At 46.0% G+C, this 25,951-nt stretch overlaps 1 protein-coding gene and 1 non-coding gene across 3 annotated transcripts in view; both read right to left on the minus strand.

Moving 5' to 3' along the window:
* GRID1 (glutamate ionotropic receptor delta type subunit 1) overlaps window positions 1–25,951 on the minus strand; it is a 754,440-nt gene that overhangs the window by 694,798 nt on the left and 33,691 nt on the right. The window lies entirely within an intron of this gene.
* Window positions 12,595–12,666, minus strand: TRNAP-AGG (transfer RNA proline (anticodon AGG)). Its single transcript has one exon. It is a non-coding gene; the product is annotated as a tRNA-Pro (tRNA).

Genomic DNA, 25,951 nt, shown 5'->3' on the forward strand with positions numbered 1-25,951 from the left:
ATTTGTGCAAAATGCCTCCTGGCTGAGCGCCACAGGCAGGCGCTTTCTGCTGAGAGCAGCACTTCGGGAAAGTTCAGCCCGCCTTGCCCAGGGTGAAGCTAAATGTGGGAGAAACCGAGCGGGCGCTGTCCCAATCTTTCCGGGTGGGTTGGCTCCTTCAAGCCCAGGTGACATCAGAGTCATTTCACTTTCAAAACAGATGTTCCCTCAGCCTGGAAAAACGCCTTTCCAAGTGGCTGCTGCACCTCACTGGGAGGAAGCTCTCTCTCTACCCAGCACCCACTCAGCCCCTTGCCCCGCAGAGCTTGTCACAGGAGCATGGATGCTGGGCCAGGAGCACACTGCCCCTGCGTCCCTGCATTGGGCAGCAGTGGAGGAAGGGGATTCCTTTCCTCCCTGCTGCCCCTTGGAGGGATTTCACTCAATCTGCCTGCAGCTGTGAATCCTACCACGGTGGAGGCAGATGGGGACCTCCTGAGAACCCAATGCTCAGCCCTTGGAACAAGCAGGCTGAGGGGGAAGGAGGGTGGCCTCAGAAGAAGGTTCAGGTCTTGGCTCCCCACTGGCTAGTCGTATGTCCCTCTCTCTGGTCTTCAATTCCTCACCTGTACATCCCTCAAGGGGACCCGGGAGAAGGAAGCCTTCATAAGCTGCTACATGCCATCCGGGATGCCAACTGATCTAGACTGCAGGGAGTGTGACCCAGGTTTGTAACCCTGTGACCACACCAGCAGTGGCCCACCTGCTTCGAATGCCCCCCAGGGGACCCATGGGGTATCCAAGTGTCTCTGTGGGACGGGAAACCAAGACACAGGATGCCAAGTCCAGGACTTCCCTCCCCCAGTTCTGCCTGACACCACTGAGCCAGACATGGGCTCCCCTGCTGCAGTTGAGGCAGCAGCCCAGGACGCAGAGCCCAGGCAAGAGCTACTTCCTACAAACAGAACAGAAGCCAGGGGGAAGGCTCCAGAACCTGGGGCCTGACAAGCTTTGCTGACCTCCCCAACCATGAATGACACCGTGATCACACTGAGGATTGCCAGGACCCCCTGCCCTCACCAGGGGCCTGACAGCTTCTCACCTCCTCCCATGGCAGCCTCTGGGTGCTGGCAGGTGAAGACACCAAGGTTCTGAAAGGCTCCACCAATTCCCCAAGTCCCTTGGTTGGGATTAGAACCCAGGGTCTCTAGTCCAGTCCTTCTCTAGGCACAAGAGCTGAGAATAAGACTATTTATGCAATGAGCAGAGGATTTTCTGGGCCTCTGGGCATCCCTTCTCGGGTCACAATGTGGCCCAGGAACTGGACAAGCCACCAGGAAGAGTCACCTAGGAGCCAACTCTCCTGGGTTTGGGACACACTGTGTCGGAACTGTTGGACATCCTGGGTGTCGGCTTACCCATCACCAAACCCCAGAGTCATCCCTCTCTCCAATTCAAGTGCCACACTCCAGGATCTCAATGCAGAAGGCCAGGAAGTGTACGGATAGGCACAGCCTTCTCCTGGCCTGGGAGAAGGGGAGATGCGGGCCACCATGAGCTGGCATTCTGCTGCACACCCCAGCCTAAGTCCCCAGACTTAACACTCGCAGCTGCTGGAGCCCTGATGGACAGCCAAGCCTGTCAGTGCTTGTTGTTTCTGCTAAACTTGATGCTATTACAACAAAACCCCTGTATTTCTTGCAAACAATTTTCCCCTTTGCAGTCTCATAAATTAATTCCCTCCTTTCAAGCCGACTGGCTTCCTGCTAATCTAACCACTAACCTATCACCATCCGTAAACTAAATGATGCGTAAACATTCTCCCATCTCCAGCTTAATGCACCAAAATTACTTTTCTGTTTTTCCAGCTTTATCTTTCTTTGCTAAGGCCTGCTCAGGTCCAGCTCCCTCTCTCCTGCCTCCCAAACATGGGGGCTTCCTGCTCTTCACTTCTGAAGTCCCACTTCCCTGGCCCTGGAGTTCACCAACCAAGAGATGAGTCTGGATGTTTCAACCGGTGCCCAACTCTGATGTGATGAGGGTCAACCTGTTCAGCCAGAAATCCACCATAAAAGAAGCTGCACATATGTGCTGGGACGTGACCAGTCCCAAGGGATTCCAGAGAGGACAGGAGGCATGAAGGTGACCATTCCTTGAGCAAACACCCATCACTGGAGCCCTGTCCAGCAGCCCCAGGTCCCTCCAGCCCCAACCACTGAGCCCTCAGAACAGAACCAATTACGTCGAAGGGGCCCAGCATGACAAGGTACCAGACAACCCCCGACCCGGCTTAGAGCCAACTGCATGTGTTCTAGGGGATGGCTTTGCCAGGTCCAGCTTTCCACACCACTGGGAAATAATGGTGTTCTCAGAGGTCAGTGGGCTGCAGAAAGCTCCTGCTGAGCATCAGGAGAAGACCCCCGCAGAAGCAGCTCTCAAGAGACTTCGCCTCCTTGGAAACAGCCTTAACCCTGGGCCAACAGTTCTCTCTCCCAGCCGCTTTCCTGGGCATGCCAGCTGCCTGGACCTTTGTATTGAGCTGGAATGTGAGGCCGCCACTCGTGAGTGTTGTCCAGCTCAATAGACATAATACAGGAACATCAGGAAGGTCCCAGGGTGCAGGACCCAGACTGAAGGCCCAGGGCCCCCTCACAGGAAGCATTCCAGGGGAAACACCTCTGCCTGGATCTGCAGACAGGGCCGTCTGCCCAGTCTGTCCTTGCCAAGACAGCCCCAAAACCACCTCTGATCGCATCCACAGTGACAGCGCTAGCTTAGAGCCCCCCAGCCTCTGCCACACCCCCAGGCTCTGTTCCTGTCCGGGCTTGTGACCTTGGCCCCCTCTCAGTGTCAGTCTCCTACACTGTGACAAGGACGAAACAAGCAAGTGCTTGGCCATATGCCTGGCTGAGATTCTGGAAAGCCAAAGCACCACTAGGTCTGGATGGCTGACACTCAGGTAGGCTGAGATCTGCATAGTCCAGGGGGGCATGGTGGTGCTCTCTCTATGGCTGGCCAGTTCCTCTCAGAACCACTACAACTCTAAGTCACACACAGAACCTGGGTCTTTGCATATTGAGTTGCAGGTTAATTAATTTTATATTACTGAGTCTCATCGTCCACCTAAATTGCCTCCTGCCCAACAACCTATCCTTCCATCCGCACAGCCATCCATTCAGATTCCTCTACGCAATGGCCCTACCCTTCATCCACCCATCTTCCTATATATATATATATATACCCCCATCCATCTTTTCCTTCTGTCACCCATCTAATCTCCCTCCAATCATCATCTCATCCATATATCTTCCTTCTACTCTGCCTGTCCAGACATCCCCATCCTCTGCTTCATCCATATACCTATCCAACCCCACCTATCAATCTGCCTCTCCTTTTCCTCCCACTGAGTGCCCATTCAACGAGTCAGTAGTTACAAACTCAAGCTTCTGTTCACTTATACATACATCTACCCATCTTTCTAATTATACCAATGCCTTCTATTCATCCATCTAGCGCCTATGCAACCATCTCTCTACACCTACCCTTCCACACCCACACATGCAGTCAACCTCCAATCTCCTACTCTTCTGCAACAACTGAGCAAATGTGTCAGCGAAGACAACTTGAGAGACTCTCATTCCCTGGATTCTGCTGCCCTGCCACCTCTCAGGTCTCTACTGATCCACCACCCTGTTCAGTACCCCTATAACCTTAAATTATTATACTATGGGACATCTGCTCCTCACCCCCACACCCCATCATGGAGAGATGTCCAAGACAGATTCCTAGACTCCAGCATCACCTGGCTTCTCAAAGAGGATCACATTCCCAAAACAGACGAAAAGACCTTCCCCATTGGTGTTAGAATATTGAATGCCTGCAACAAATTATAATGAACAACTCTGTAAACCACAGTTTAGGGGAAAACTTTAAGTGTAGGGGGAAATTTTACATATTTAACCTGGGCTGGTGCAATAGCACAGCAGTAGGGCGTTTGCCTTGCGCCCAGCCAGCCCGGCAGAGCCAGGTTCAATTCCTCTGCCCCTCTTGGAGAGCCCGGCAAGCTACCGAGAGTATCTCGCCCACACGGCAAAGCCTGGCAAGCTACCGTGACGTATTCAATATGCCAAACACAGTAATAACAAGTCTCAAAAATGGAGACGTTACTGGGCCCGCTCGAGCAAATCAATGAACAATGGGAGGACGGTGTTTGTTTGTAAGCTTTAACCCATTCCATGTAAATTCCTCCGGAATTGCTTTAAAAGTTTTATTAATGACATGTGAGACATCATTATTACCATGTGATCCAAGTATAAAATAAAATTTAATGTAATATACTTTAGATTCCAGAGTTGAAAACTTACATATGTAAATGGGAGTAGGCATTCTATTATATTGTACTAAATGGTTTAGTTTTCTTATTTACACAGGTCAAAAGTATATAGTAATCACAAATTGGCTGTTACAAATTAATTTTATGATCATTCTATTTGCCATTTCTTAAATTTCTGTTGGAATAAGCAATATAAGGTAAATTTGTTATGTGCCTGAGGGAGCAGGTTGGGACTGGGAGGGAAACTGGCGATATTAGTGAAGGGAAGGTCTCACTGGTGGTGTTAGAACACTAAATGCTTTGAACAACTGTATAATGAATAACTTTGTAAATCACAGTGTTTTCAATAAAAATTAATTAAAAAAAGAAAAATCACTTTTTCCAATACTGGGCTCAGTGGCTCTTTTGAATTCCCTTCCCTCCTCCCCCCACCAGTCATATTGGAACGACACAAACAAGTCTTCCAGACTCAGATGGATCAAACTCAATGAAAGGTTGGCAAGAAAGGTCTGGCCAGGAAGGACTTTGAGTGCATGAAACCCGAAGCTCCAGAATACCCCTCTGAGAACACTTCTCTGGGCATCACTCATAATACTAAGCCCCAAACTGATAGACCTGCTCATCCTCGAGGTAAGACGCCTGTCGGCACTTGTGTGGTTATCTCGGAGTCAGCAACAGACGGAAGCTCAGAACTACCTGCCCCAAGTTCCGTGCTTCTCACTCTGCGGTATACACTCGAACACAAGGCCAGCCCTGTGCAGACCCTTTCCCCTACTCCTCGCATGCTCCCCTTCCCCAGACTGGCTAGGGCAGAGAGGGGCAGCAATCAGCATAAAAGTTTGGCCTTGGTGATTCTCCTGAGATGGTCCCAACCACTCTTTGAAGGACAGAATATATCTAACCTTTTCAGAGAAGAAATTCCTCCATCTGCATCCTTTGCCTCCCCATGGAAGGCTGAGTCTGGCACCTGGGCCTGGCCTGGGGGCTCACCTGAGTGTACCTGCCAGCCCCTCTCTTCCCAGCTCCATGTTTCCATTCCTCACCGGAGCTGCTGAGCTTAGAGCTCACTGCTGGAATCAGGCTGTGCCTTATACCACAGCTCAGACCTGCCCCCAATCCAGAACCTTCCCCAACTCGCCCATTCCTGCCTACTGAGCTGGTCCCCCATCGGTACCCACCCCTCCACCCCAGCACCCACTCTGAACAAGACAACTGCAGCACTGCAGCGAAGACATGTATGAGAGGGAGCGCCCTGTAGAGAAAGTTTCCACTCATGTTATGAATGGCTAGGGAGAAAGCACTGTTAAGAATGATGACAAAGAGCTTGATTGTGTTTTCAATTACCCACAATTACATCTCACCTTCTGAAAATGGATTTTCCATGCCACGTTTTCCTCGGGAGCATCTGTCCGGCATTCTCAGCCCCTGCTTCTGCTGGGCTGGCAGGGAGCAGTGGGCAAGGCACCACACAGCAGGGACCCCACAACTGGGGCTCCTGGCAGGGTCATGCGGGCCTGCGAGCCTCTAGCCCAGGGTGCAGGAGACCAAGGGATCTCTCCTGAGTCGTGTCCATTAGGCTCACATGGGTTGAAAGTCCAGGCTTGGCTTCCCGAGTGGAAATAAAAGGCCCTCGGTGCCTGGGACACTTCGCCCAGCTGCCAACTGGCTCCTCAGAAGCCTGAGAGAGGCTGGGTCCCATCCAACCACACGGAGAGGTACAAACAACAACTGAGTATGGGGGCCTGGGGCGTCTATCCCCACTGTCCACTCTGCAGGAGTGAAATCCCCAAGGGCAGAGGTGCCCTACCAGATGTCTCCCCTGACCACTCTGCTGTCAGCCTCTCCCCAGCCTGCCCTGGCACAGGACGCCCAGGCCTCTCGCAGATGGCGAGGGGCTCAGCCTGTCACTAGTCTTGGACTTGACACCTACCCTACCTTCCAGGTGCCTCTTGTTCCTGAACAAGCAGGAGAGTCTGATTCTTCCCGACAATCTTGTCTATATCCAGAGCGTGCAGGAGGACAGAAAAGGGGAGGGGATGGGAGAGAAGGGGATAGAAGAGAAGAGATGGGGAGGAGAAGGAGGAAGAGGGGAGGGGAAGAAAGGAAAAGGAAGGGGAGGAGGACCAAGATATAAGGGAGAGTTCATTGATGGAGAGGCCTGGCAGGTCTCAACTCCTGAGAAATGGTGAACTAGGGCAGGGAACCAATAGCACAAGTGTGATGGGACCTGGTTTGTCTTCAAAGACTGGTAAGCTGTTACGGGAACACAGAAGTGTGGGGAAAGACTCACAGCTGGACCTTACCAAAAGTCCCAGGGCCCTAAGGATCACAGACTGGGGCCATGTCACCGGGCCCAGCATTCCCAGCTGGATCTAAGAGCCAGAATCCAATCTGGGCTTGGGCTCGTGCCTCCAGGATCCTGCCCTGTGCCCGGTGGTGGCTGAGCCCCGTGGCCGAGCAGGTACGAAGTGGCATGGTGCCTGAACTAGCCAAGCTCGTGTCTGTTCCAGGCCTGCTGTGGAGGTGAGGAGCGAGGGTGCACGGGCAGAGGGATAAGGATCATCCCCCACCCCAAACCCCAAGCTCTGCCACTCCAGGTTCGTGGCACTCCGGCTGTCGCCCCACCTGGGGCAGTCTAGAGAGCGCTGAGAGCTCTACGGGGCACCACTGGCTCTGGTGGCCCTAATGCCCTAAGCACTGCCCCTCCCACCCGCCCCCTTGTTCTCACTGCAATCCGCTCCTCCAGGGTCAGGTATCAAAGCAAGAACTGCAGGGATGAGCACATGTTCCCGGAGCCCCTCACTCCACTCCTCAGGGCTGGCAGCGGAGGAAACCAAGCACTACAAACGCAAGGACATGTTTCAGCTGTTCACTCCCTGTCGCCACTCCACAGATACTCCCGGGCCACCCTTCACCCAGGGGCGCCTGGACCCTGGTGGTAACACAGGTGGCGCAGGAAGGAGGAAGGGAGCAGGTAGAGCTCTAAAGTACTCACTGTATAGCAAGTTTATGCACATAAAGTTTCAAACCGGCCCTGCTGGGAATGAAATTTCATTTCATTTGGCCCCAGCTTAGAGCTGAATCTCTAAGAGAACCAGGATGGCAGAGTCTCCAGGAAAACCCTGTGCAATGAACAGAGAGAGAAACCCCGGCTTCCTGGGAGAAGACTCCCATGACACCCAAACACGGATGGCTATGTGGGGGACATCCCTCGGGGAACAGGGCAGAGTGGGCATTTTTATTTAATTTGATGGTCTTTATTGGTCACTTGGTTACAGTGTGATGACTTGATGGTTCCGTTGTACATTATCGCACCTTCACTCCCACCAAAGTGCCCGAAATCCTCCACCACTGACCTTATGTCACTTCTTGTTCACCTCATGCTTCCCACCCACCCCAACAGCTGGGTAATTTCAGCTTTGTGTCCCAAAGCCAATAGTTTGTCCTCATTCCATCCAGTCCATTCATTCCTGTGTTCTGTTCGTATCCAGAGAAGTCATCTTAAAACACCTTGACTACAGGCATGCACCTGGGAAGCTCTGTGCTAGGAAAGTCCCAAAAGGCCAAACACTATATGATTCCACTTCTAGAAGTAATCCAGGCGCCACAAGCCCAGCGATGCAAGGCAGAATGGTGCCAGCTGGGGACTGGCAGAGGGAACCTGGGAACTGCTGTTCATTGAGAAAGGAGTTTCTTCTAAAACAGTGGAAAGGTTCTGGAAATGATGAACAGAGAGTTACACAATGATGGGGATAGTGCTTCAGATCACCAAAACGAACACCTAGAAATGGATAAAGTGCTCAGCTGACTTATGTAAATGGTGCCACAATAAACACACACAACAAAGACACACATACATCCCTTAGGATACAACCTTAGGAAAACAGTCCCACAGTTTCAGGTACCCATGGTTCTTGGCAGCATTTTTTAGGATGGTAAGAAACTGGGAAGTAAAGAGAAATGGTTAAGTCAATTAAGGTATAGCCACTAGAAGAAATAGAACACAGTAATTAAATAGAGATAACCCCCCAAAATCTCAGTGATCCAGAAAATGATAACCATGCCATGGTAATTATACAGAACTGTGTGCAACCTTGTAAAGCCCTCTGGAACAAATAGTCCACTGAAAGAGGGTCAGAGGGCTGGGATATAGCTCAGGAGTCAGGAGCCTCCCTTGTTTGCATAATGATCTAAGTTTGATCCCTGGCACTTCACAGCTCCAACATGTAGAGTCCCCCGAGCACAACGGGCCTATCAACACCACTGCCCAGGAAGCACCATAGTGCTAAGTCCTATCACTAAGCCCTTCAACCACTGTGCGTCATCCCAGAGCCCCCCAAAAGCCCCACCCCTCCAAAAATAAAACAGAGATCAGAACAAAGATTGAATGGGACAGGAGGATATAATCACTTCACAAACATATAAACCCTTTAAAACAACTAAGGTAACTAATCCTTAAAACTTAGTGACAGTGCTAAAAAACACAAGTCTTTTTTCTTTTCTTTTTTTTTTGCTTGTTTTGTTTTTTGGGCCAAACCCAGTTGTTCTCAGGGCTTACTCCTGGCTCTGCATTAAGGGTTCACTCCTGGCAGACTCAGGGAACCGTATGAGGTGGCCCAGATTGAACCCAGATTAGCCACATTCAAGGCAAGCATCCTACCTACTATACTATTGCTTCAGCCCCCAGAATAGGTTCTTAATAGGACAGAAACCATGGGGAACCCCTGAAAAGCAGAAAGTTAATGGGCCCAGATTAGAAATGGGTACCACTGTCCAAAGCACAAGAGAGCTGTGAAGATAATAGCTCCAAGTCAAAAGTCAAGGAAATGGGGTCACAGAGGAAACCCCAGATGTAATGTGATGGTGGCTGATGGTGGGAGAAGCATATAGCTGTCCCTTCCTCATGATGCCGGGCAGTAAATCAGTAGTGACAGCTCACAGAGCCCAGGAGAAATCTTTCATTCCTAAGGGTCAGGCAGTCTTAGAGTAGTACCAACACCCAGGAGAAAAGTGGAACTCCCACAGTCCACATACACCTCAAGAGGTTGGCCAAGCTTATCAAATATACGTCAAGACAGTAGGAAAAACAGAACCACACTTGAGAGCAATGAAAGAAGTTACCTCATCCATTTAAGATAAAAGGAGTTAAGTGAGACTGGCACAGGTCACAAAGAACAAAGACAGTGTTGGTGTGAGTGTGGGAAGAAAGGAAGCCTCATCCATTGCCGGTGGAAATGTCAGCTAGTTCAACCTTTAAGGACACTTTCGAAAGAATAGGTATTGAGCTTCCATACAGCCCAGCAAGTCTACGTTTTGGCATCTGCCTCAAAGGTCCAAGCTCTCTGTTTCGAAAGGACATTTGCACTCCTATATTCATTGCAGCACTATTCACAATAGTCAAAATCTGAAAACGACCTCAAGTGTTCAAGAAAAGATAACCAGATAAAGGAGTTGTGATATAAATTCACAATGGAAAATTGCTTGTCTATAAGAAAAGGTGAAATCACACAATTTGCCACTTGATGGATGGAGTGGAAGAGTGTCATGCTGAGAGAAGTCAGCCAGGAGAGAGACAGATATGGAATGATCTTTCTCATATGTGAGATATAAAGAAACATAGTAAGGACATAACAAATGGCCAAGGAACAGAGTGTGAAAACTGGTAGGCATTCTTTTGCCAACCACAGCACCCAAAAGGAGAGAGAGAACAAAAGGGAATGCCCTGCCACAGAGGTGGGGTGGGATGGGGTGGGAGGGATACTGGGATCATTGGAGGTAGGGAATGGGCACTGGTGGAGGAATGGGTACTCGATCACTGTGTAACTGAAACCCAAGCACCAAAATTTGTAAGTCGACAACTGTACCTCATGGTGTTTCACTAATAAAAATTTTAAAGAAAAGGAAAAGAAAACTGGTAGGCATAACTTTGCTTACCAAGTGTGTGTGTGTGTTGGGGGCGGGAAGCATTGGTGGGGAGACACTTTAGTGAGAGTATGGTATTGGAACATTGTATTCATGAAACCCTGTCATTAACAGCACTGCAAATCACAGGGTCCACTTTTTTTAATTTAATAAGTGAATGAAATAGATCTAAGAACCAGACAGTCATTGTTAAATATACAAAGGGACTGAAAAAGCAGCATGGAGCAGATGAAGATCAAATTAGTGGCCTGGAGACAGACAGGAATTCTCCCACATGGCGGCACAGGCTCCCAAGATGGGAAGGATAAAAGTCAGGTAAAGGGAAATGAAGGTTATAAACCCCAACCAACATCTAAAGTCCCAACCAGAGACCAAAGAGAGTACAGGGAATGAGTGCAATAAAAAATTCCTGAGAAACACAAGTCCTCTGACTAAAAGCATTCACATGAAAAGCTGGCTTACATAAAAATAGAGTAGTTAGTCCCAGAATGGAGACATTTTAGAATTAGAGAAAAGGGGGAAATGTCAAATTCTTCCAGAGAAACAGTGATATCGGTCACCTACAGGGAACAGCAGAGTGATTCAACTTGTGGAGCACCAGGGGCTCAGAGGGTGGGCACTGTCTCTCTCTGAGCTGTGGGGGCTGCTTCTCACCACACCTCCTTGTCCTCATCCATCATGCGGGGAACAGGCGTGACCTCACGGCATGGAGGGCAGAGCTGGCCTATAGGAAGACCTTGCACAGAGCATCCACTCTAAAGATGGAGCCCGTGCCATCAGGAGAACAGAAGCACATGAGTCAACAAACCAGTTCTTAGAAGAACTCGGGGGGGGGGGGGGGGGAACTGAAATCACTATTCAACCTTTAGGAAGGGAAGAGACATTTTCAGACATTTGAGTGCACAGAAAGTACACTTCCCAGAAACTCTCTTGGAAAGAACTACTGAAGGTGGGCTCCAGCAAACACCAAAAAAAAAAAAAAAATCCAAACTATGAATAAATGAGTCTTTCCTCAGGGGTGGGGGAAGGGCAATGTTAGCCAGTGGGGGGTGGGTTCCTTTGTGGAACTATGAAAATGTTTTTAATTAGAATAGTGATAGTTGTACAATACTGTGATAGCACACTGGAATTTGCTGAACTGTACTCTTTAAAGTGGTAGAATCGGGAATTATGCTCTGTGAATTTTACCTCAACAAAAAATGAATTTAAGAAAAGGATGTTTGGGGTGGAAGCGATAGTACAGTGGGTAGAGTGTTTGCCTTGCAAGTGGCTGACCCAGGTTCCCGAACCTGAAAAGAGTAATTCCTGAGTGCAGAGCCAGGAGTAACTCCTAAGCATCACTGGGTGTAACCCAAAAACAAGAAATAAAATAAAATAAATAACAACAACAAACAGGAACAGGATGTGGAATACAACAGCAGCAGGTTTTCAGGGGTGGGGGAGGATAAACAGGGGTTGGGGGCCAAAAGTTATTCCTGGCTCTGTGCTCGGGATGTGGGCAGTCCTTGGGAGATCACATGCAGTGCTCGAGAACAAACCAGGCTTAACCATATACAGGGTGAGCATGTTAACCCCTGTATTATCTCTCTGGCCCTAAGGGTGGAAAATACTATTTACAAGTTACTTATTGATTATTGAGTACTAAAATGTGGAACTCAAATCCTAAGTGGTCCCATCCATCTTAGGTTCAGATAAATATATCTTTAAAATATAAACAACCACTGGAAAACAAAAATACATTGTATTCTATGAAGCCTTGGTAGATGGTTAATCACTAGAAGGGCAGGAAAGAGAATCTCAGGGTTGTCACATAATGTACCAGGATCCACTGAAATGGGACGTGGGAGCCAAGAAGCTAAATGTCCTCCATGGCAAAAAATAACTCATTCCAAAGAACAGTCCTCTCCCAAATGACAGGCAGACTTCAGAACACTGCTTTAAGGATCAAAACTGAAACAAAGCAACCAATAAGCCCAAGAAATGGCAGAAAGGGGAGAAACTGTACAAGAAAATATAGTAAATGAGAAACACATATCGCAAACGGCAAACAATAGCCCAAGAAAACAGTAATCACATCAAAAATACTCAGGTTCACTCCCCTAATAAACGCTTCAAAAATGGTAAAAGGTAAAGGTAAAGGCCCTCCCGTTGATCGTCGATTTGCTCGAGCGGGCCCAGTAACGTCTCCATTGGAGACTTTGTTGTTACTGTGTCTGGCATATCAAATACTCTCGGTAGCTTGCCGGGCTCTCCGAGAGGGGCAGAGGATTCGAACTCGGGTCGGCCATGTTGGCCGCTTGTAAGGCGAACGCCCTACCCGCTGTGCTATCAATAGAGGAGCCTTTTGGGGTTTAAAACTAGGGCTCGTCCGGGATTTGAACCCGAGACCTCTCGCACCCTAAGCGAGAATCATACCCCTAGACCAACGAGCTTCAAAAATGAATTCAGTTATTTTTTAAATTTTATACAAGATGCAAAGATTAACACCCAGGAAGGCTGACAATAACAGGATTAAGAACAGCAATACCAAACAGAAGGTACGCGACAAAAAGGTGTGAATGAGGCAAAACTGAATTTAAAATGAAAAACAGCAAAAGAAAAGGGAAATTTCATCCTGGTAAAAGAGTCAATACACACCAAAAATGTATAGCAGTTTGGGATATTTTTTAAACATTTAGAACATAACATCTGAATAAATAAAACCTACAGTAATTGAAGGGGACACTGATGCCCCACAATCCTAAAGGTAACTTCAACACTTTCACGTTAGATTCAACAAGTACCCAGTAATATGAGAAACTTTCCTATCTCATCTATAATCTGCTGGCGTGGATGTGGCGAGAAAGGGACACTCCTTCACTGTTGGTGGGAATGTCCACTGGTTCAGCCCTTCTGGAAAACACTATGGACGATTCTCAAAAAATTAGAAATTGAGCTCCCATTTGACCCAGCAATACCACTCCTGGGAATATATCCCAGAGAGGCAAAAATGTATAGTCGAAGTGACATCTGCACTTGTTTGTTCATTGCAGCACTCTTGACAATAGCCAGAAACTGGAAGAAACCTGAATGCCCAAGAACAGATGACTGGTTAAAGAAACTTTGGTACATCTACACAATGGAGTACTATGTAGCTGTTAGAAAAGATGAAGTCATGAAATTTACATACAAGTGGTACAATATGGAAAGTATCATGCTAAGCGAAATGAGTCAGAAAGAGAGGGATAGACATAGAAAGATTGCATTCATCTGGGGGATATAAAGTAACAAAGTATGAGATTAATACCCAAGAATAGCTGAGATCAGCACCAGGAGGATTACTCCATAACTTAGAGGCCAGCCGGGTATCCTAGAGGAAAGGGCAGTTCAGATAGAGAAGGGAGCACCAAATAAAGGATGTTTGGAGGATCCTCCCAGGAGGGGAGATGCATGTCGAAAGTACATTATGGACTGAACATGTTTGCCACTCAATGCCTCTTTTGCAGACCACAACACCCAAAAGGAGAGAGAGAACACAGGGGATTGCCCTGCCACAGAGACAGGAGGGATGGGGGGATGGGGGTGGGAGGGATATTATCCATGGTGGTGGAAAATGGGCACTGGTGGAGGGATGGGTATCTGATCATTGTATAATTGAAACCAAAGCACAAAAAACTGTAAATCTACAACTGTAAAAAAAATAAAATAAAATAAAATATTGATTCTGTTAATACTTATACTCCACATTGTTTCAGTGTTTTGCATCATTAACCAATTTAGTGCTTTACACGATGTAGAAAGGAAGCACTATGATGATGACTATTTTATAAATGATGCAGTCGATGCCCACCCAACACCACTCTGTGGCCAGTAGGAGTGTCTGGCCAAGTCCTCGCACCCATCCCCCACTGGCTCTCAATCCCCCTTCTGCCCCCTCTCACGGGCTCCCACAGAGACAGCACTGTCTTTTCCACGCACAACCAGCTCTCCACAGTAGATAACTCAGTAAAACTAGAAAATGAGGAAATAGTCAGAAACGTATCGTGCATCAGCTGAATTCCAAGCAATCAGATTAGGAATTTACAATTTGAAAAACAAATGCCCTTCTCATTCCATCTACTCAAAAAACTTAAAACTTAAAACATGATTTTTAGATGAAATCTTGGCATTTGCAGCATAGAGAAAACCTGAGGGGATTCTAGTAAACAAAACAAGTCAGAGGAAGAAAGGCAAATACCAGATTCCAGTCAGACATGGGATAAAAGGAACAAAGCTAAGGAACGGCTGAAACAAAACCAAAACTAACCCTTGGATTCTGACTGCAGGGTTCCGGTTCCCAGAGAAGGCAGCAGACTGGAGGGTCACAAGTATGTTGGTGAAGCAATATAAAATAAGTCATTTAGGATCTGCCTTTGCGGCAGGCTTAGGTGGTGGTGAGAAATTTTGAAATAATGGTGGTGGTAAGTTTTAATGGCGCTGGGATTGATGTTGGAATACTGAATGTAATAAATTATTGTGAACGGCCTTATAAAAATTAAAAATTAAAACAAATAAAAATTAAAAATAAAAATAAAAACAAATAAAAAACATTGGTGATAGACAACATATTTGAAGAGACAAGGCCTGGGACACCTAAGGGATATAAACCAACAATAATAAGTGGCAAAATAAAAGTGAGAATAAATAATTAATAGTACATACAACTAAAAAGAAGTTAATAATTTTGTTAAAACTATTTCTAGGGGCTGGAGAGATAGCACAGCAGATAGGGCGCTTGCCTTGCACGCGGCCAACCCGGGTTCGATTCCCAGCATCCCATATGGTCCCCTGAGCACCGCTGGGAATAACTCTTGAGTGCAGAGCCAGGAGTAACCCCTGTGCATTGCCAGGTGTGACCCAAAAAGCAAAAAATTTTAAAAAAATAAAATAAATAAAACTATTTCTAACTACTGGCTTAAGAGAACGTGACAATGGAAATCTCAAGCTATTTATAAATGAATATGAACATAAGTATCTATTGGACTTGACCAAACTAGTACTCTAAGTAAAACCCTTAGTAACTCTTAGTAAACAAGAGATTTAAAGGAAGGAACTTAATCTAATAAAGCATTAAAAATATCTCCTGGAAAGCTAGAGAAAGCATTAATCCTGTGTGAAACTTTCGAATAGTCTACCACCATCAATATTTAGCACTGCTCTAACTAGACAATCTGATAAAACCTGAAAAAGAAGGATAACTATTAAAAAGGAAGAGACTGGATTGTCATCATTTTTAGGAAATATGAAGATGATCACCTCTGAGCTCCAAACAAATCAACTAATAAACTATTAAAAACATATGGGGTCAGAGCAATAGTACAGCAGGTAGGGATTTGCCTTTGCACATGGCCAACCCGGCTTCAATCCCCAGCACCCCATATGGTCTCCTGAGCCTTCCAGGAGTGATCCCTGAGTACAGAGCCAGGAGTAAGCCCTGAACAGTTGAGTATGGTCCAAAAGCAAGCACACAAACAACAACAAAAAAAGGTAAAACTCATATGAGTTCGGTTAAATTCAATATAGAATCAATATGCAAAAATCAGTATCATTTGTGTAAGCCAGCAATCCCAATTAGAAAATGTAATTCAAAAGAAAGCTGACTCATATCAGAAAAAAATCTATAAATTCCCTCAGGATAAATTTAATAAGAAATGTGCAATACCTATAGGAAGAAAAATGTAAAACTTTACTAAAAGCATTAAAAGACTAAAAAGAGACACATTATGTTCCTGTATATAAATAGCAGTATATAAAAATATAGCTCCTGCTTTATTAATCTATATGTTCAAAGCATCCAGTGACAGGCATACCTTTTCATTTATAACTGCCAACACCACCGGGTGACAAACAGTAATGATTATTTATGAGAATTACATTCTTTTTCCTAGTACATATTTATTTAATCAAGCCTTTGAAAGTCTTAAGAAGGCTAAAATGGTCTGAACTACATGGACAAACTCAAGCAATCAGAGGGGGGGAATGATTAAATAACAGGAGGCAGTTCAAGTAAGACCATGAGAGTAAAACTACAATCTCAGGCTAGAAAAGGCCTGGAATCAGCTGGAATTTCCATCAACAGATTACTGCATAAACAAGCTGCGATGGTAGGTGTAATGTAGTATCACCGCAAGCATAAACAACAATAATAATATTAAAAGATACAAGACTGCAATGAAAAAGCTGACTGGAATGAAATATCAGTAGCAAATGCTAGTGAGAATATGGAGAAAAGGGAAGCTTGTATACTGTTGATGGAATGTAAACTGGTACAGTCACCATGAAAAGCAGGATGAAGTTTTCTCAATAAACTGAACATTGAACTACCATATGATCCAAGACTAGAGAGATAGTACAGCAAGTAAGGTGCTTGTCTTGCACACAACTGACCCAGGTTCAATCCCCCGGACCCTAAATGGTCCCACCAGGAGTGATCCCTGAGCACATAACTAAGCCCTGAACACCTCAGGGTGTACCCCACCCCTACAAAACACACACACTCACACACACACACACACACACACACACACAATTGAGGTATGTAACAATGATTATTTATGTTGTGTAGGTAGCATGGTGGAGGGGGCAGGGGGGAACCTCCCAGTAATTAGAAAAACAAATTAAAAATAACAATGAAGCATCACCTACTAGCCATCAGATCACCAGAGAGAAAAGGCTGATGCTATCAAGTGCTGGCAAGAACGCAAGGAAGTAGATGCTCTTCTCTCTCTGCTGGGTGGGAGTGTAAATCAATTCAGCTTTCTAAAGAGCAATCTGGCAGACGTTATTTTAAAATATTTAACTGTACATACAGTTCAGCCAAGCAATTCCACACCTTGGAATCAGATAAACACTCACAAGCATGCATGTAAAAAAAATTTTTATCACAATATGGTGTGTAATTGTGAAAAAATCAGAAACAATCTAAAGCGCTGCTTCCTACTTAACAAGGAAATATGTAAAATCGCTATTAACAGCGAAATATGCTAGAGATTCTGTTTGAAATGCAGTCACTATCTACAAGATAGCACAGCAAGCTCTCCAAGACATAACACTGAATAAAAATAAGCAAAGTAAAATATAACATGTGTAGTCAGCATTATTTATATATTCAATATACACAAAGCAAAACTGTATTCCATTATACATGGACAAAAACGGAAGCGCGGAAAAAGTTCTGGAAGGATCTAGAGCAACCTGATTTTTGTTTTTCCTCTGAGGAAGAAAACAACGTCTTTTATTTCTTTTAATCACTCCTAAAATGTTTTCTAATGAGATGTATTTATGTATTGTGACATTTAAAGAAGCAGAGGTGTTAAGGTTGAAGATGAAACCAAGCGAAGAGTGTGAGCCCAGCCACGTGAGAGGTCTGCCAAGAGATGAGGCAGGGGATGGGCAGAGAAGTGCTCTCCACAGTTGGCTTCCTGGCAAGGTGGAGCTGCTTCTTGTGCTTTTCGGTGTCCTACTTTTACCGGATGCACTGCTCTTACACCTGGAAGTACACCTGCAGTCTCCTGCCCCCCACGTCTGACTGTCCTCGCCGCAGCCCCTTGGAGGGGAGCGGGTTGAGCTTTCCTCCCCGCCCCGACCAGGGCTCCGGCAGCTGAAGACCTCCAGGACCAGCCACCACCATGCTGAGACCACTCTCCACACACATGAAGGTACTGGCAGAAAGACAAAGCCACGCGGGTTCCGGGGCCGAGATCTCCAAGCCTACTCAGATTGGGGTCGAGCATCCTCCATCCAGATCCTCCAAATTCCAGTAGGCGGGAGTCACACCCACCAACTGGTCCCCTGGCGCCGTGTAATCCCATCAGCGGCCAAGACTCAGAGACTATAAAAACCAGCTCCCGGAACCGTGTGGCCGCATTTGCGGCCACATGACATCTTCTTATTATGACATCTTATTATCTCATTCCTACTTTGGACAAACTGGCAGGCTACCGTATGTAGCCTGCCCACACGGCAGAGTCTGGCAAACTCCCCGTGGCTTACCCAATATGCCAAATACCAGTAACAATGATGGGTCTCATTCTCCTAAAGAGCCTTGAATATAATCTCAGGCCTAGGATGAAAGGAGACGTTACTGGGGCCTGCTCGAGGCAATCGACGAATAACAGGATGATTTGTGATTTGTGATTGCACTGCTCTTACACCTGGAAGTTCTTAGGAAGCATTTCTGATGCAGATGACCACTGTTCCCCCACAGAGAGATTTCCCCCTCAAGTGCTCTCAGTTTCCAAGAGATAAAGGGGTGAGAAGTAGGGAGGCTGATACCCTGTATATACCTGCAGGACCCCAACTGCCTGCGCAGGACCCCTCAGATTTCCCATGCCTGAAGCCCCAAGACACCACAGGCTTGAGACTCACTGTGTGAGACTCTTTAATGCTGTTTCTGTCTCTCCCTGGGATCCCTGGGAAACTGATCCGCCCGCCCCTACCTTTCTTTGGGATCTAGAAATAACCTGACTGCCAAGCAGTCACAAGAAAATGAGACAAAGACCTGGGCAAAATAAGTTGAAACAGGAACCTCAAAGGCCGTGGGGACAGAGTGGGGGCTTCTGCTGAAGTCCTGCCACCTTGGGAAAGAAGGACAAATCCAAGGAGGCCCGGCTGAAGGCACAGAGTCTGAGCAGACACCTGTCAATGTCACCTTCCCTATGCAGGGCTGATGCTGACCCTGCCTTCCCACTCCAGAGATGAAATCACACACGTGCGCGATGCCAGCTGCAGGCTCCACCAGGCTCCCAAGGCTGGGTTGCCTCTGCTCCCTGGAGTACCCCACCCTGAGCACCCGCAAACAGATCAGGACTTTAGGAACCCTGAGTCAAGTGACTGTGCTGTGGCTACCAAGGGCAAGCAGGGGCTGGAGAGAGCACACGGGAGTTAAGCACAGGTCCTGCATGTGGCCGAGGCCATGTAATCCCTGGCACGCCATATAGTCTGCTGAGCACTACCAGGAGCACCAGGTGAAAAGCAGGAGAAAGAAAGATGTCGAAGAACCAGAGGGCGTGGGCACCTTCCCTGGAAGAGTACTGGATAAAGGAACTTCGGTCTTTTTTTTTTTAATTTTTATTAGTGAAACACCATGAGGTACAGTTGTAGACTTACAAATTTTTGTGCTTGGGTTTCAGTTATACAATGATCGAGTACCCATCCCTCCACCAGTGCCCATTCTCCACCACCAATGATCCCAGTATCCCTCCCATCCCCATCTTCCCATCCCACCCTGCCACTGTGGCAGGACATTCCCTTTTGTTCTCTCTCTCCTTTCGGGTGCTGTGATTTGCAAAAGAGGCATTGAGTGGCAATCATGTTCAGTCTATAGTCTACTTTCAGCATGCATCTCTGGGTCAGAAGATAAGAGCAAATACCCAACTCTAGTGGCAAGAAACTGACCCAAATGCCAGGTACATGCCACCTGTATGCCCACCCCTTCCATACTCCTGACTCACCAGCTGCTGGGCGCCAGGACACAGGAGCCTGCCAGGCTCCTCACCTCCTCTCAGCCTTCCATCTCCTCAACACTGTGGAAAACTCAGGATTCAACCCCACAGATCCTTAACCTTCGATTTTCCTAGAGAAATTGGGTATGGCCAGGGCTTCCTATAACATGGACCCAGTCACATCCGGATCTCCCACTCTCTTCAAAGCCCTCAGTTCAGTGCAACCTCTGGGATGCAGCCCCAGGTCCTGGCCACTAGCCTCTGCGACAGCACCCCCAACCTCCATGGCAGGCCTCACCTTCCAAGCCCCATCCTACCCCTTTAAGTCCCTCTGCCCCACTCCCAGCAGGAATCAGGCACCAGGGCCTGAATCAGAGGTGCAATGTGAGCTCCCCCAGGTCAGGATCAAATGAGTTTCCTCTGAGTCCCAAGGCAAGAGGGTGGCTCAGCACAGATCACTGAACAAAGAAAGGGCCCAACCAGATCCCCAATCCAGATTCACCATCCCAACACAGTGGAGTAAGGGGTGTACCAGTGTTCCCTTCCTTCTTCAGCCCTCACCTTCTTTCCATCGGTGTGGGAATACTTTCCCCTTAATGGTCCCCAGGCAGGCACAGGACACAGGACAGAGGGCACCCTACAAGCCTGGCCTTGGTCCAGCGCACAGGCAGTATCAATAGGCAAAGCAGGCCTCCCCAAGCCCACACACAGTGAAGCCACCTGGAACCGTCCCTAGAGGCCCTTCCCAAGGCAGACCGAGCCTCCATGGCACTCTGCAGGCTGCCCTCACCCAACCAGGAGAGGCAAGGTAGCAGCTAGGAGGATCCTCCTGTGGTCCAGCAACCACAAGAGACTCAAGCTGCTGGAAACACCCAGAATAGCCCAGGAGCTAGGTTTTCCTGCAGAGCTTCACACCTGAGTAGCCTGGGGAATGGTCAGGGCAAAGGAGCAGAGGGGCATCTGCAAGTATAAGTGCCTGCTGCCCCACCATTCCAAGTGATGCCTGCCTCCAGCCCCTCCCTTCCAGCTCGCTCCCAGCAGCCTCTGTACTCAACCGATACATAAAAACAGGCCCACACCACAGCTCCTGAAGCAACAGATCTATTCAACAAGCTCCACACTGCTCACAGTTACTCCTTCTGTCATTTGGTGAAGATGGGCAGAGAAGAAAGAGCAACCCCAGCCTAATCCCTCAGCATCTTCCAGGGGGTTTAGGTCCAAAGACTCTCCCCTGGTACAGTAAGAACACTAGAAAACCAATGCGGAAAATGCATAGAAACCCACTAAGCTCAATGAGCAAAAATATTATCACTGAGAACATAACCAACACCAGTAAATACTCAGATGATGTCTTTCATGATGAAGATGTTCAATGAGGTCAAAGAAATCATAGCTCAGGTAGTCAGCAAAGCACAAGACAGTGTACGTGTCGAAATGAAAAAATTACTACAATCAGTGACAGAAATGAAGAACACGGTAGGTGATATTAAAAAGTCAATAGAAGATCTGAACACAGAGTAACAGAAACTGAACAAAAGACAGAGGAGCTCCAAGATGAAAAGGAGGAAACAGCAGAAGGTGGAAAACTCAAAAGATACGAACAGTACAGTATACCCAAGAACTATGGGATGAGTTCAAGAGGAACAATATAAGGATCACTGGAATCCCTGAAGAACAGGAAGGCAAATGTGATGAATAAAAAGAGTTAAAGGAATTATCGATAAGAATTTCCCAGAGTTGAGGAATATAGGCACTGAGATCTAAGAGATCAGAAAGGTCCCAGTGAAAATAGACTCAACTAGAAAAAATCCAAGACCCATCATGTTCCAAATGACAAAATCTAAAATAGAGACACAATACTGAAAGCAGCAAAATTTAAAAAAAAGGGAATTTACAAAGGAAAGAAAGCCTGTAAGATATACAGCAGATCTATCAAATGAGATTCTATGAGTCAGAAGAGTATGGAAGGATAAAATACAAAACCTCACCAAAGCAAACACCTCACTAACAATACTATATCCAGCTACATTATCATTCATATCCGAAGGAACAATATAGGGCAAAACAGACAACAGCTTACAGAACTCATAGACTTGAAACCAGTTTTGCAGGAAGCATTTAAAGAGCTTCCCTAAAGGTCAGGACAAAGTTCTTGTGGCATCGAGTGTGGCACTCACTAATGGTTGCCCTCTACTAGATTATGAAGATGAGTTTATGGACCAAATATGATAACCTCTCAGTATCTGCACTGCAAACCATAATGCCCAAAAGTAGAGAGGGAGTATGGGGAATATTGTCTTCCATGGAGGCAGGGAGAGGGTGGGAAAGGGGGAGTATACTGGAGATATTGGTGGTGGGGAATGTGCACTGGTGGAGGGATGGTGTTTGATCATTATGTGAGTGTAACCCAAACATGAAAGCTTGTAACTATCTCACAGTGATTCAATTAAATTCAAAAAAAAGGATAAGTTTACTCCTAGTTTCCAAGGGATTTTATACATTTTCAATAATGAACTGATGCCTTATTTATATTGGTTCAAATCACTTAGCAATCAATCATCACAAATTGACTTCCATTGATTTATTTTATAATCTCATTTTCCATCCCTTCAAGTTTTGTTGGAGCAAGCAACAAGAAATAAGTTTATTATCTGACTGCCAAAGCAGCAGGCAGGGGATAGGAGGGAACCTGGGGACAAGGTGGAAGGAGGGGGACACTGGGATTGGTGTTGAAACATTATATCCCTGAAACAACTCTATTATGAACAACTTTGTAAACAGAAGCTCTTAGTAGCAGAATAATAAAAATGTCATAATAAAAACAAAAAGGATGAAAAAATAGTACAGGAAGCAGGACATGTATACTCATATACTCCCTAAGCCACGGCACCCCTGGGAAGGTACACTGAGGCTGTACACAAGAGCAGGGCCACACAGACACAGGCACTCTTAGGGTGTAAGACAGAACATCTTCCTTGCAGCAGTTTGCATTTCAGATTTACATTTAATTCTTTAATCCACTTTGAGCTGAACTAGTGATCTAGTTATATGGGACCAGATAAGGGTCTGATTTCAATCGTTAGTACACAGATATCCAGTTCCCCAGAAGCACCATTTGGTTTTCTTATTATTGTTGCTGCTGCTGTTGTTGTTGTTGCGAGGTTGGGGTATTGGGGTATAGAGCAAGGAAGTTGCCAAACATTGCCCAGGAGTCTCAGTGGTGCTCAAGACTCACAGGGGTTTCCAAGGCCCTTGACCCTCCGCCCTCTGTTCCTTCAGGCATTCTCTAATCACTGACCCCTCCAACTTTCTCCTTCCCTGGCAAAACACTGGTCTAGATTACAGAAACTAATCACCAACCCCTTGATCTCCCTGCTTTTTTAATAGCGTGTAACTTCTGCTACATCATGCGGTCTTGGCACCCTTGTCAAAGATGAGTAAACCATAGATTTATTTCTGGCTTTTGACTCTGCTCCACTGGTCTGTATGTCTCAATATTCAAAAAACAAACCAACCAAAAACAAATCCATAATAACCCAATGTAAAATGTGCCAAAGAAGTCAAGGAAATATCTCAAAGGGGGAGAACACACGCTTTGCATAAAATAAGTTCTCAAGTTTGAGACCAAAACAATGTGGCCCCCACTAAGCACCACCTCATATAACTCTAGTGGCCCCAGCACTGCCAGGTCAACCATCACTATATCACTCAGCCCACCAGAGTGAGTATCACCAGGGGAGGTCCCAGGTCTGGCCACCCAAAAGAGTCTGCTGAAGAGGCCCCTGTTGTGAGCTAAGAACTTGAATAGACATTTCTCTAAGGATGAACAAATGGTTACATGAAAAGGCACTCACCATCATCAATCATAAGAAAAATGCAAATCAAAACTACAATGAGTTATAACCTCACACCTGTCAGGATGGCTGTTATCAAAACGTGCTGGATAAGATGTTAGGAAATCAGAACTCTTACACACTGCCGGTGGGAATGGAAATGGGGCACTGCTATGATACAGAGTGTAAAGCTTTCTCCACAAAAAAAAAAAAATAGAACCTGAGAACTTATCTGCAAGTCTCAATTGGGAAGCTTACAGCAGGGAGGGGGCTGGAGTGATAGCACAGCAGGTAGGGAGTTTGCCTTGCACGCGGCCCACGTGCCCACGCAGCTGACCCGAGTTCGATTTCTCCGCCCCTCTCAGAGAGCCCAACAAGCTACTGAGAGTATTTCGCCCGCATGGCAAAGCCTGGCAAGCTACCCATGACGTATTCGATATGCCAAACACAGTAATAACAGTCTCACAATGGAGATGTTACTGGGCCCACTCAAGCAAATCGATGAACAACAGGAGGACAGTGCTACAGTGCTACAGCAGGGAAGGAAGGATATGAAGGGATTCCACACTCTAACAATGGTGGAGAGAAGTGGACACTCTGCTGGAGGGGGTGGTGCTGGGATGAAACCATATCATTAACAATACTGTAAACTATAGTGCCTAAATTTAAATTTAAAAAAAATAGCTCCACTATAAAATCCAGTAAGTCCATTTCTAGGAATATGTGCCAAAGAATTAGAATCAGGATATCAAAGAGACATAAGCACTCCCAACTTCATGACAGTATTATTATAACGAAGAGTGGAAACAGGGGTCAGAGAGGTAGTACGGCAGGTAGGGCATTTGCTTTTCACATGTACAACATGTACCACGTATGGTCTCCCAAGCTCCACCACGAATGATCCCTGAGCAGAGTCAGGAGTAAGCTTTGAGCACCACTGGGTGTGTTCGATCCCCTGCCCCAATAAAAAAAAAGTGGAAACAATCAATCCTGAATCAATCTTGACAATGTCTCACACAGTCCATGGATAGATGGATGGATGGGCAGATGTGGATGGATGGATCAATAGATGGATGAATGAATACAGAAAATGTAGAGCATAGAGTATGCACATATCCACAATGGAATACTATTTAATGAGACTTTAGAGAAAAGGAAGTTGTGTAGTATGGAGACAACTATGTATTGAGGACATTATACTAAGAGAAATAAACCAGTCATAGTATAATGCCATATAAATAGATGATCTTAGAGGAAAATATAGAGGAAAAGTGGATTCCCAGGGAAGGGGGAAATAATGACCTGCTGTCCAATGGGCAGAGGCTTTAGTGAGGCAAGAAAGATTGTATTACAAATCTCAGTTCAAAAAAAGTGATAAAAGTAGATGAGAAATAGATGTGATAATTATTTCACACTGTATCAAATGGCAAATCACAGTTGTAACCAGGAGTTAATATATCATATGTCAATTATACTTTAATTTATTTAAAATACATGTCCACATATGGTTACAAAATTGTTATTCTGGGGCTGGAGAGATTATACAGCCGATAGGGCACTCGTCTTGCACTGGCCAACCCCAGTTTGATCCCCAGCATCCCATATGGTCCTCTGAGTATGCCAGGAGTGACCCTGAGTGAAGGGCCAGAAGTAATCCCTGAACATTACTGGCTGTGGCCTCAAAACAAAACAAAACAAAATTGTTCTGTCAAGGAGTTGGCTCAGCAGCAGAGTACTTGCCTTGCATGTGTGGATCCCTGGGTTCAATTCCATCTCCTGCCCCCAGGTGGGGAGGGGACTAGAACATAGCCCTTAAAAGACTGGATTCAAATCAGAAAAGGTGTTAAATTATCATTATTTTCAGTGTACATGAAAATATACATAGAAAATCATAAGGATTCAACTAAAAAACCTAAGTGAAAACAGCAAAGTAGCAGGCTACAAAATCAATACACAAAGATCTGTTGCACTTCTGTACGCAAACAATGAACTAAAAGATAAACAAATCAAAAAGACAACTCCATTAAAAGTAGTGTCCAAAAACAGTAAGAATATAGGAATCACCTTAACAAAGGTAAAAGATTTATACACCAAAAACTGTGAGTCATTTTTAAAATAAGAGAATACCAGGAAATGTAATAATATTACATGTTCATGGATTAGAAGACTAATATTGTCAAAATGATCATGCTAACCCAAAAGATTACACAGATTCAATGCCCATCAAAATACAGATGGCATTCTACAAGGACTACGAACAAATGTTACTAAAATTTGTGCAAAATCATATAACTCTTCAAATAGCCAAAACAATTCTGAGGGGGAAATGAGTTAGGACATATCACATTCCCGGATTTTAAATACTACAAAGATAATCAAAACTGTGTGGTACTGAAATAGACCAATGGGATAGAATTGAGGGC

This window comes from Sorex fumeus, unplaced genomic scaffold, assembly GCF_029834395.1.
Source record: "Sorex fumeus unplaced genomic scaffold, SorFum_2.1 ptg000078l, whole genome shotgun sequence".
Lineage (NCBI taxonomy): Eukaryota > Metazoa > Chordata > Mammalia > Eulipotyphla > Soricidae > Sorex > Sorex fumeus.